Source organism: Mixophyes fleayi, chromosome 12, assembly GCF_038048845.1.
Source record: "Mixophyes fleayi isolate aMixFle1 chromosome 12, aMixFle1.hap1, whole genome shotgun sequence".
NCBI classification, from domain to species: Eukaryota; Metazoa; Chordata; class Amphibia; order Anura; family Limnodynastidae; genus Mixophyes; species Mixophyes fleayi.
Genome location: NC_134413.1, coordinates 82,424,124 through 82,437,391, shown reverse-complemented (window position 1 = coordinate 82,437,391; position 13,268 = coordinate 82,424,124). Strand labels below are relative to the sequence as shown.

Sequence of the window (13,268 nt, the reverse complement as noted above, 5' to 3'; positions counted from 1 at the left end):
CCTACCAGCCATCCTCCTAATCCTTTCTCCATGCTCGTTTTCATTGTCTCTCTTTTCCAAACCCCTTTACTCGCTCCTCCTCTGCTTGTTCCCGTCTTCTGACTCCCTTTGTTCCTGATGTCTGTTTACCCTTCCTTAGGATGTAAGCTGTTATGAGCAGGGCATTCCTGTCTCTATACCCGTTCTTCTGCTCCAACTTCACTATAATAGCTATACCTAGAGATTCTGGAGTCTTGGTGTGACTGGATCACTCATAAATAACTTATGGTATAAATTTATTTAAAAGGAAATAGCGCAGGGTGCTTATTTATATAATTGCACATGCAATTATTTTTGATATTGTGCATATTTTGGTAAGGAAAATCTTTAATTTCTGAGACCAGAGGAAGAAATTTGTTTCTTGTTTAGCCTTGCTAGAGGAAATGTATTATTTCTTAAGGTATATATCTTATACAATAAGTCTTTGTGAATGGAAGCCTTTTGTGTATTGTGATGTGGAGAAATGGCTTGTTTGGGGTTTGTGATGTTCTTGTGGGAATGTGTATTCTGAAGAAAGGCCCCATATGTTAATTGGATCTTTTGATGTGTGAGGGTTCACTTGAAGACAGGAAGGTTTAATTAAAACAGTGCTGCTAGATTTCCTGCATCTAAAAACAAGATGCAGGACATCAGTTTCTAGAATTTCACAAGTGTAAATATTGTTAGTTTTGCAATGCATGTAAATCCATGTTTGTGTAAACACATTGCATCCTGATTCTAAAAATAACCTGTGTCCAAATCAGTATAAAAAAGCACGGTCTTGTATACCGAAATGTATCATTCTGATGTTCCATCTGACCTAACCACTGATACTTTTTAATCAGTGGAACTGTCCTTGTCAGGGCACCTGAGCGAAATAAAACATCACTCTGCTTCAAGACCCTGCTTGACAACTTCTTCCATGTTGCTGTAATCCTGTGACCTACAGATTAAAACCTAAATCTAATCCGTTCGCCGGCTGTTTCTGAGGTTGGACCTAGCTCTCCAGTACCACCGCTCTGCCGCTGCCCAGCAGCTTTGGCCAGGGGGATTCATCCACAGCATCCTGATCCATAGTAAGCGATTAGGGGTGCCAGCCCAAGTGTACCAGCACGAGGGAACACTAGCAGCGACAGTTACCCAGAAGGAACATGGTTCTGGGCGCCATAACGGAGCCCAGTGGTGGCAGCAGGCTCCTCCTACTGTGGCAGGAGGGGCGTATTCGGAATAATGAAAGGGGACGGTGGCAAAGTAAGCCCAGTCAGTTCCCAGCAACAACAGACAAGGTGGCATAGGCGGTCCATCCAGTCACACTTGGTATTATTTGTTTCTTGTTCTGTTTTACTCTGTATGCTCTACTGTTTATATTGTGTACAGCGCTGTGGATATAGGATGATGATAATAATAATAATAATAATAATAATAGGACAGAGGCTATATTTGTAAAATAAAGCATTTCTTGTCTATTTTGCACAATTAACAAAAAAAAAAAGTCCATGAAAATAGAAATCATCCTGTAATTCTAAAACTTAGTTGCATCTAAAAATTTAGCAAAAGCTGTAAATCTTAAAGTCTCAGTTAGTGATAGTAAAAAAAAACACACTGTGGCCAATGCAATATATCCCAACATCTGAAGATTGTGGGACTGATACTTCTATCTGAGACTGTCTACCTGCTCCTCATTTACAGCTGTTCAGGGGGAGACGACTGAGGCAGAGCAGAAAGTACCAGCGTGAGAATGGTCACCATCCTGTGAGCCAGAGAGGATCATGGGAAGAATAAACTATAATATAAAAATCCCTGAAGAATGAAACATTCTTTGTGTATAGTGTGATATAACTTATATAAAGGTAAACTTTATGTAGAATATTAGTGTGTGTATCAGTGGCTCCCAAAGTGCGCGCTGCTCCTCCCTGGGGTGTTGCAGCCAGGACAAAAAAAAATACTTACCCATCTGGGCCACAATGTGAGCGTGACGGGGCGCAGTGTGATGATTTTTATTCATATTGTTGCTTTATTTTGTTTGATCTTATTCCTCTTAATGTTAGCTGTAAATTGTTATTTGATACAAACAGTAGTGAAAAATATATATAAAAATATTCTTTGCCCTCCGATTTATGTGTATTATTTTTGCAAACAAGTTAATAAATATTTCTACCCTGACCTAAATACTTATTGCGTTATTGTGACTCAACTATTTATAAAACTGGACTGCTCTTTAATTGTTTTGGAGGGGTGCCTTAAAAAAAAAATTATGGAGACCCTAAGGGTGCCACGAACTGAAAAAGTTTGGGAACCAGTGGTGTATATATTATAGATGTCCTCATGTAACAGATAACGCCCTGTGTAACACCTGTAAGGCGATATTGTTGTCCTCACAAACACAATATGAGCCAGATGCTATAAAAACTGTAATATAATTGTTTCTATAGAGGATCTCACAGAACCTAATGACCACAGATAATATTGTGGGCTACATCCTAATGCACACTCTCATAGACAAAGTAATCTGGAAAGTGTCCTAGTATTTCTCATGTGGGTCTCTGTAACCAGGGCCATGGAGTCTCCATGAAACCAGAAACACAAGGGGTGGAGCCTCTCTCCCAGAATCCCTCACCTCTCCAGTCCTGTCCCCGTTTTATTTATAGCAGTAAGAATGACGTCACTGTGACAGTCCCAGAATCCCTCACCTCTCCAGTCCTGTCCCCGTTTTATTTATAGCAGTAAGAATGTCACTGTGACATTCCCAGAATCCCTCACCTCTCCAGTCCTGTCCCCGTTTTATTTATAGCAGTAAGAATGTCACTGTGACATTCCCAGAATCCCTCACCTCTCCAGTCATGTCCGTTTTATTTATAGCAGTAAGAATGTCACTGTGACATTCCCAGAATCCCTCACCTCTCCAGTCATGTCCCCATTTTATTTATAGCAGTAAAAATGATGTCACTGTGACATTCCCAGAATCCCTCACCTCTCCAGTCCTGTCCCCGTTTTATTTATAGCAGTAAGAATGATGTCACTGTGACATTCCCAGAATCCCTCACCTCTCCAGTCATGTCCCCATTTTATTTATAGCAGTAAGAATGATGTCACTGTGACATTCCCAGAATCCCTCACCTCTCCAGTCATGTCCGTTTTATTTATAGCAGTAAGAATGATGTCACTGTGACATTCCCAGAATCCCTCACCTCTCCAGTCATGTCCGTTTTATTTATAGCAGTAACAATGATGTCACTGTGACATTTCCAGAATCCCTCACCTCTCCAGTCATGTCCCTGTTTTATTTATAGCAGTAAGAATGATGTCACTGTGACATTCCCAGAATCCCTCACCTCTCCAGTCATGTCCCTGTTTTATTTATAGCAGTAAGAATGACATCACTGTGACATTCCCAGAATCCCTCTCACCTCTCCAGTCATGTCCCTGTTTTATTTATAGCAGTAAGAATGACATCACTGTGACATTCCCAGAATCCCTCACCTCTCCAGTCATGTCCCCGTTTTATTTATAGCAGTAAGAATGATGTCACTGTGACATTCCCAGAATTCCTCACCTCTCCAGTGATGCCCCTGTCTTATTCATAGCAGTAAGAATGATGTCACTGTGACATTCCCAGAATCCCTCACCTCTCCAGTCATGTCCCTGTTTTATTTATAGCAGTAAGAATGATGTCACTGTGACATTCCCAGAATCCCTCACCTCTCCAGTCATGTCCCTGTTTTATTTATAGCAGTAAGAATGACATCACTGTGACATTCCCAGAATCCCTCTCACCTCTCCAGTCATGTCCCTGTTTTATTTATAGCAGTAAGAATGACATCACTGTGACATTCCCAGAATCCCTCACCTCTCCAGTCATGTCCCCGTTTTATTTATAGCAGTAAGAATGATGTCACTGTGACATTCCCAGAATTCCTCACCTCTCCAGTGATGCCCGTCTTATTCATAGCAGTAAGAATGATGTCACTGTGACATTCCCAGAATCCCTCACCTCTCCAGTCATGTCCCTGTTTTATTTATAGCAGTAAGAATGATGTCACTGTGACATTCCCAGAATCCCTCTCACCTCTCCAGTCAGCAGGTAGATGATGTAATTTGTGTAGCATGTAGAGGTGGAAACACCAGCAGATCAGCCAGGGTGAAGGCACGCGTTTCGGGTGCTCACCCCCTGCTGCATGATATATTCTGATGACAGACCTTGCTAGTGTGTTAAAAAAAAAATCCTCTGCACCCTTCCAACATGATTTTCACAATGTTTCATCACTACTTCTCAACTTCCTCAGGGAATGAGTCTCATTGAAGGACCTACGTTTGAGGAGCGAAGGCAGGACGACTTTACAGCTTAACTACAGATGTAAGTGCACCAACAAGGTACCAAAACCAAGAGTGTTTAATATACATTTTTACTATCTAGAGTAAAAACGCACATCTGAGACTTTTGTTCATAATCTAAGTAGACTAACCCATGAACATTGCAGATACTTACGCTTAACATAACATCATTCTTATGTACTGTGGCTGCACCATCTGTATAAGGAGCTTGGCCGTTGTGTTATATAACTGATCACATATAGAAAACCAGAATACATTATAAAGATCTTATATTGTTGTCTACTCATCATTACAAACTGACCGTTCTGTGATGCACAGGGGTATAACTTCGTCATCCCAAAGGGCACACAACCTGTTGGTTTCATCCATCTAAACACATTTCAGTATCTTCAAATATGACATTTCTTGCACTCCCTACCTCCAGCCCACATTGTTTGGGACCTCATTCCATTTCAATGCATTGCAGACACCAGTCCACATGTAGGATTTACAAAATTCCGCTCGACACTGCCCTACTTATGTGAAGCTATTATGAGGCAGAGTGGGAGAGGGACCTTGCCCACCCAGCCCCCCGCCAGATGAGGAGGCCTGGGGTAAAACTAGTGGCACTACAAATGACAGTATCACCTGGCGCCCATGAACTTAATGGTGTAAAACACTTATATGCTGTCAGTACATGCTGGCAATTGGTAACCATCTTGGATGCCAGCCCACTCATTACCAACCTTTCATCCTACTCTTTACCGAAACAGGGCTGCGTATCAATACTACCTCCAATATCTCTCTCCTCTCATTGGATCAAGCAATAATCCCCCCTCCACACAGCAACCCTATTTCCTGTCCTGCTTACACTCACTATTATTCCTTTGCTCCAAGATCCCTTTACTCATTTACACCTCTGTGTCTCTGCTTTCACTCTATTTTCTTTCCTTTACTGCCTGTTGGCCCTTTCCATTCTCCCATTCGTCCAGCCCATGCATCACCACCAGGTTCTGTCCAGTGCTAAATTTAGCTGTGTCTGCTATAAAGAAATTGAAATGACCGAGCAACAGTTTATATTGTCTTCTGCAAGTTCCGTTACTCTGGTGTAAATGTTCTTCAGATTGCTGTCCTCACACTGCCTGCTCTTACTGTGCACTTCCTGCTTTAATATAACACCTATTTCTGCAATAAGAACAAATAGCGCTAGAGATCATATTCTCTTTATCACCTTCCCATCCCCTCTTCCCTCCTGCTTGGACAGGTCAGTAGTAACAGGGGAGATCTGTAGAGACCATCTGCAGCTATGCCGCAGCTCATACAGCAGGTCCTCAGTCTGTCAGTGTCTCTCTGGTGTGAGAGGAGCTATACCCAGTGATCAGTATTATGGAGGTATTCATGCTTATACATAATAACATTTCCCCCATTACTGTCCTGTCCTCAGTCCTCTTCCTGCCACTTCTTCTATCAGTCACTCTCTATTTCCCACACACAGTTCTCCTTACTGCGGTGTCGGAAGCGTCTCTATTAGGGGCTTCTTATACTGTGAGGTTCGGGTCAGGTTATGTTTTGTTCTTTGTTTGGCCTTTGGCTAATCTGGTCTAGATGGTTATGGTGAGGGAAGTATCGCGGTAAGTTAGTCTGTTACTGTCCACCTGCAGTACTTGTACTGTGGGCTGACCTGATAAGATCAGGTTTCCGAGTAAGGCCGCTTACGTAGAACTGAGACTCCAGAGAGGTGAACAGGAATCATTATTCTCATTAACGTGTGCAATATGCAGATTCCTACTTCTAACATCCGGTAAACCCCGGAGATCACATGGTCACTGAGGAAGCCCTGCAGGTTAGAGAGCTCCTGGGTCTGAGTAAACTCTCACAACAAAAGCAATGGACAAACAAAGGACCTTAAAATTTGGGGGCTGGTCGGAAAAGGGGGCTGCTTACCTCCTTGCCAGGCCGTGTCCACAACCATCTGTACTTCTGAAAATCACTAGTATCCCAAACTAGTGTAACTGTCTTTTCAGGAGTTCCTAAGCCAATAACTATCACTGCTTAAGGAAACCGCTGTAACGCCTACTTACCTGCTGTAATTCCTGTGACCTGCAGATTAGTATATTCTAATCAGTCATCCGGCTGTTCTGAGGTTGGGACCCAGAACTCCAGTACCAACGCTTTGCCCGCTGCCAGCAGCTCTGGTAAGTGTGATAGGCAAGAGGGAACAATCCACAACAACCCTGATCTGAAAACAAGAGGCCAAGGGAACCAGCAAGGAAGTACACTAGCAGCGAGAGTTACCCAGAAGAACGCGGTTCTATGTACCACTAAGGAGCCCAGTGGTGGCAGCAGCAACAGCCCCTCCTCCTGCGGTTAGAGGGGGCATGTAGGAGAAAGAAAGGGGACGGTGACAAGGCAAGCCCAGCCGGTCCAAAGCAACACAAAAGACACGGTCACATAGGAGGTCCATCCTGTCACAATACCATTCTAGACAGTAAGACCTAACATTGCAGTGCCAACATCACATGACCTGTCGGGGTTGCACCAATCTAAAAATCTAAACAAAATTAAGAAAAGATGCTGAAACCACACACACACAATCACAGTTTAGACCAGTGATGGGCAATAAGTGGCCCTCCGAGCCCTCACCTGCGGACCCCAGCTTCTTCCTGTTTTATTGTAGATGTGTTTATTATAGCGTGTAACACATGTGTAAAATGCCGGCTATGTTATTACAGATCGGTGTCTCTTTAATTAAATGTTTTTGTGGCTCGATCGCATATAAACAACTTATTGTAGATATTTTTTTTAATTAAAGGTGCAGTGCAACGCTGTATATCATTGCAAATGTACTGTTTTTTTTTAAATTGTCTTGTATTTCTGTGTAAGAAATGTATTGATTTCTGAGACAATATGCCAGGGGAAGGAATTTTTTAGTTTTGTAACCTCTAAAGGCAGGTTAATCACATGCTAATTAAGCTAATTAGACCTTTTTCCCCTGCGAGTGTCCAACATATCCTTTAGCCTGAACGCAGAGGAGAGAGTAGTTAGTCTTGCTTTTACGTTTTCTATGTCTCTAAGACAGGATGCAAGTGATTTAGGAATTCACAGATTGAAGTAAACTTTGTTACATTTTAAAGTGCGTTAACTCCAAGTCTAGAGGATTTTACATCCTGAGATTTGATGTAATATCTCAGACGTTGTGGTGCCACTAGCAGCAATGTAAAAAGGTCTTAACCCCTGCAGGCTGATTTATGTGCAGGCTGCATGAAGCAGTCTAGATTGGTAAAAGGGGCAGGAGGCTGGATTACCTCGTGCCAGGGTATGTGTGTAAAACTGTATATACAGAGCCCTGTTGCCCATGTAAAGTGTGGTATCATTCCATCTGTAACTTCTGTAAAGGTCGCTAGTACCTCAAACTAGTGTGTAACTGTCCTTATTAGGACTACCTGTGCTACTCAAACATCACTGCTTCAAGACCCTGATTTGATGCATACTTACCCTCTGTAAATCCTGACCTATAGATTAGACCAATCTAATCCGTTATCCGGTAGTACTGAGGTTGGAACTCAGCATGCAGTACTAACGCTATGCCCGCTACCCTGCAGCTCTGGTCAGTGTGATAAGCCAGGGGGAACCTTCCACAGCAACCCTGATCTAAAGGAAGAGATCAGGAGTACAAGCCCAGGTGCCCAGCAAGAGGGTACACTAGCAGCGAGAGTTACCCAGAAGGTATCAGTTCTAGGTGCCGTTGAAGAAGCCTAGTGCTGGCAACAGGCCCCTCCTACTGCGGTTAGAGGAGTAATTCGGACAAAGGGAGGGGGTGGTGGCAAGGCAAGCTCAGCTGGTCCCCAGCAAGATGGACAGGGTGGCATAGGCGGTCCATCCTGTCACAGTATTGTTTTACCATATCACTGAGATTAAGAGTAAAGTGTGGCCCTTTTTAAGGGTGAAACAGGGTGTTACTGGACTGAGGACTTTTTATTCATCACCTGTTTCTCCGGTTTAATACACTTTTTATCCTTGGCCCAGTCTAAGTATATACAGCAGAGCATCGGTGTATTATGTGTATTGTTATTTCATGTTATTAGGTATGTTTTGCCCTTGCTATTACCTGCAATATTGTTTGTATTATAAATATAAATAATATTGCCATACTGTGTGAAAATAGCAGGAAAAAAGAAGTAATTTTGCTTGTGTTAGCGAATGTAATTACCATTTGTTTCAAATGTCCATTGTTATGAGGTGCAGCTTAGATTTGGTTTGTAATCAGAACAATGGCTGAGTGACTTGACATAGCTATCTAGCAGCCCAAGATAATCAGCTAGGTCAACAAGTAATCTGAGAGGTAATCAGGTTAGAACTTCTAGATGATATGCAATGTGCCTCCGCTGTAATATACTGGCTGAAATAGCATTGGGAAATATATTAATATGTATCAATATAATGTTATTGCATCAAAATGTATCACAGACTCAGATTGTGTAATGCTGCACATACAATCTGGCAAGCGTGAAATGTCATTCCCTGATGTAATATTGTAACCCTTTATTTAGTGTATCCAGCCAAATAGCTAATTGAGTCAAGCCATTCCATTGTATAATCAAGGTAACGGAGTCTGTATGTCTAACAGTTAAAGTGTCCACTGATAGACCCCTTCTGTAAGGGGGAGGATTGAGACATTTGACCCTACTCCCTGTGTATACAGCCAAGAATATAAGGAGAGCAGAATGCAAAGAGAGATATTCTAGCTTGGAGGATCCTGGTGTACAAGACATCAGCAAAAAAGACTCTGGGCAGGCATTGTAGTGCCGCTGGAGGAAACCCTACAAGGACAGGGTCTGTGTGAGCCAGTAACCCACACTGGGCGACATGGTAACTGTCTAGCTAAACCGTATCTAGTAATATTGCGGGAGGATAAGACTGAAAAAGACTGAGATTATTACTTTGGAGTGGTGACTGCAAGAGGCTGCTGGAGGGTATATGCTACCATTTACCCTGTATATTATGAATGTCTTGTGGTGTTGTGCTATCGTAATAAAACCTTATTTTGGATATACTCTGGTCTACCCAAGTGAGTTGAATTCCACAGAGGGTAACCACCATCCCAGCTACGGGTGGTATCCTCACAGTACCCAAAATGTATCAGGTTGCCCATCACTGGTATAGACCTTTATTGAAACTATAGTAAATGACACATGTAACAATATGGAAGAAGTCAGAGAATATATTTTTAGAATAAACTTCTATGGGAGCCTAAATTGCCTGAACAGATCATGGGGTGAATCATGGGGAAAAAAAATAGCTTTTTTTTTACCTTTTTCCTAAGTTAACTAAATAAAAACATATTAAATTTAAAATGCTACCAATAGAAGGCCTTACAGGAGGGATCAAGAGCCCACTTGTCGTGGGGGCAGATTACCCTGCAATTTTTCTTCTATGTAACACCCCTCTATAATAAATCCTTCATATCCATACGTAGAGATGTAGGATAGGGACTGTCTGCGCTGTGAGGATGTATCAGTGGAGCTGTGATTGGTTGCTGCCCTGCGGAGAACATAGTGGTGTAACCTGGTGGGATCTATCCGTGGTGTAACCTGGTGGGATCTATAGGTGGTGTAACCTGGTGGGATCTATAGGTGGTGTAACCTGGTGGGATCTATAGGTGGTGTAACCTGGTGGGATCTATAGGTGGTGTAACCTGGTGGGATCTATAGGTGGTGTAACCTGGTGGGATCTATAGGTGGTGTAACCTGGTGGGATCTATAGTTGGTGTAACCTGGTGGGATCTATAGGTGGTGTAAACTGGTGGGATCTATCGGTGGTGTAACCTGGTGGGATCTATAGTTGGTGTAACCTGGTGGGATCTATAGGTGGTGTAACCTGGTGGGAACTATAGTTGGTGTAACCTGGTGGGATCTATAGGTGGTGTAACCTGGTGGGATCTATAGGTGGTGTAACCTGGTGGGATCTATAGTTGGTGTAACCTGGTGGGATCTATAGGTGGTGTAACCTGGTGGGATCTATAGTTGGTGTAACCTGGTGGGATCTATAGTTGGTGTAACCTGGTGGAATCTATAGGTGGTATAACCTGGTGGGATCTATCCGTGGTGTAACCTGGTGGGATCTATAGGTGGTGTAACCTGGTGGGATCTATAGGTGGTGTAACCTGGTGGGATCTATAGGTGGTGTAACCTGGTGGGATCTATAGGCGGTGTAACCTGGTGGGATCTATAGGTGGTGGGGTGTTGTAGGTGTTTGTTACTTACTTCTTAATTCTTTAAAGTGACACAGTTGTCAGGATATGTTCCTCTTGTTTGGTTCTTTCTGTTCCTGTTCAGTGTAGTGATCCCAGTGTGCCTAATTATTGGTGTTCCTCCGGAGTGAAGTGGTTTCTTGGTTATATTCCTCTTGTTGGGTATTGGTGCACTTGGTGCGTGGATAAGTCCTGAAGTACTTTGTCCTGTTGAAGAGGCAGATGGGAGAGGAGTGACAGAATGTGGGAGGTTTATGTATCTAACCAGTGGGAATAAACAATAAACCGCCGATGGTACCAGTAATAGGGTACAATGTATAATGTATAAGTATGTGAGCTAGGTAGTGTGGAGGGCAGCCATAGTGATGGTCTAATGCAGTAAGTCTCGACAATGTCTGTGCAAGCTGGAAGGAGGCTGAGGCATTAAGGTGGAGTGTTATATATATATATATATATATATATATATATATATATATATATATATATATAGTGGGTGATGGAATAGGTGACAGTTGAAAGGGCGTAAAGGAAATGGGTGAGGGGTGGTGGGTATAGCTGGAAGGGACTGAGGAGAGAGGGAACTCCTGTTGAGTGCAGGTGGTGGGGAGCTGTAACAGGGTGTGTGGGGTTAGTCTCCAGCACTAGACAAGTTATGTGTTAGTGGCACTTCATGAGCACAATGAGGATTATGTAGCAGCTGATGGGAGAGCTCAGCCGCATGTATGAAGCCCTGATGGCCGGGAGGCTGCACATAACCATGTGGTAACTCTATGGGGGTAATTCCCGTTGCCTGATATATTATTACCTGAGCCTTGTACAGGTCCCGGAAGTAACATTCCAGGTTCCAATATGGCGTCTGAGACAGCTTATGGCCACGCCCCCTGTGCAGTGTAAGCCGTTGTCAGAGGCGGAGATATTTCTGTAAGACCAATAGTGTGTGGGAGACTAAGGCAAAATGGCCGCCGCTGTCCTGCATTGAGGACAATGCAGCAATAGAAGTGGAAATTCGCGACAGGGGTTGGGAAAAGCGGGAGGTGTGTGGGTGAGAGATGAGGGGGAAGACGCTGTGTGGTTTTAATTAAACAATTTAATCGCTAGCAAAATAAATGCTTTCTAAGGCTGTATTGTCCTTTATTCAGTGCAGCTGCGGCCATTTTCCTGTAGTCTCCCAGACACTGATGTTACAGATATAGAACCAGTGACGCTGCTCAGTGGGCAGAGTTTCTAGAACGTACGACGTGACGTCATGACGTCAGCATTGGCTCTGTATATCAGAGTTCCCAGGTCAGGTGATGAGAGGTAACTATTACTGATGTCTGGTTATAAGTTGTTAGATGTCTTATTAATGTTCCATTGGGTGATACTAAGGAGCTGGGGATCATTTACTGCATTTATCATATCAGAATTACAGCTGAAATAACCTTTTCTACAAGGACTGATCTCTCTTCATTGGCTATTATTATTATTATTATTTTTTATCTTGAGATATTCATTTCTCTAGTAACTGTCTGATATGAATAGAGGGAAATATTTTCTTAGTATAAATTGTGATATTTCTGCAGTTAATTAGGAATGTTTACCGGACATTGAACCATTGGATTGACAAACTATATGAATGATCAGAAGGTCCATGCAATTAAGATCTGTTTTTATCTATTTGTTAATACCTATAAGTATAAGAAATATGATGGTATAGATGAGTGCAACGTCTTTCTCATAATGTGAGTAGGTTACTGACGTGTTTGATATTGTTTTGATTTTTATTGTTAAGTTTATGAAACTGTTTTATATGTCGTAATAGATTAGTGCTGTATTTCTTTATAATGTTTAAATGGTGACAATTATACTTCTCAGCTTCCATATGTTGTCCTTTTTTTTGTTTTTGTTTCTTTATGACATTAATGTTTGAAAATTGAGGATTTTTTATCAACAAAAAAATTAGAGCTGCTAAAGATTTACTATTCTATCTATTGTTGAGGTAAGTTCATACATAGACTGTGACATTTTCCATCCACGAGCGCCGGATTTTAGTCTGAGGGGGCTATTGGTCATTAGCCGCCACAGTTTCCAGGGTTCTGTGCTTTCTCCCATTGGGTGCAGCTGTTTGTGGTTCAGTCTCAAGTTGACGTCCTCATAAACAGGTGAATTAGAGTGTAAGAAGCAGAGATAACATTGCCCAAAGAGTGCCAAGCATGTCTTATGCTCAAGACAGGTCCCTCTTGCCACATGGCTAATATCAGCTGTTATGTGAAGGCCATGAACACCCAAGGAGTAAAGAGTAGTGAATGGTCCTGCATTATATCGTTGGCTCTGTCTGGTTGTGTTAATGCTGTGCTTCTCCAGCATTATATCGTTGGTTCTGTCACAGTTGACTCCATCAGCATCTGGTGAGCTGGTAATGGTCTTACACAAGCGGTTCAGAAATGGAACCAGCGGTGAGGACATCCCTCTATTTACCTACTGGTAAATTGATTATTCAGCCTTACTACGGAGGGATCTATAAATATAGCATTTAGTAGCTGTTGCTGGGAGGAAAGTTCTGCAAAGCTCCCTGTGGAAGAGTAGACAGTATAAATATTCACTACAAAAATATGTATGATACCAAATGTAGTAAATATGGCATGACAAGGACCGTAGAGCCGCTATGACAGTATCATGTGTCACATGGTTAGATGCACACATTCATGTC

The 13,268-nt window shown here is 42.5% G+C and overlaps 2 protein-coding genes and 1 pseudogene across 3 annotated transcripts in view; 1 reads left to right on the top strand and 2 right to left on the bottom strand.

The window, feature by feature from the left end:
• Positions 1-13,268, bottom strand: part of LOC142108581 (uncharacterized) — a 127,451-nt gene that overhangs the window by 9,273 nt on the left and 104,910 nt on the right. For both annotated transcript variants that reach the window (XM_075192349.1, XM_075192350.1), the window contains exon 2: positions 10,593-10,786. The gene's annotated coding sequence lies outside the window, so the exon portion shown is untranslated. The remainder of the gene's footprint in view (positions 1-10,592; positions 10,787-13,268) is intronic.
• LOC142108605 (uncharacterized) overlaps positions 1-13,268 on the bottom strand; it is a 169,933-nt pseudogene that overhangs the window by 52,396 nt on the left and 104,269 nt on the right.
• The window catches only part of LOC142108400 (uncharacterized), a 49,734-nt gene that overhangs the window by 19,078 nt on the left and 17,388 nt on the right, over positions 1-13,268 (top strand). Inside the window, exon 2 of the mRNA XM_075192022.1 lies at positions 4,302-4,372. The gene's annotated coding sequence lies outside the window, so the exon portion shown is untranslated. The remainder of the gene's footprint in view (positions 1-4,301; positions 4,373-13,268) is intronic.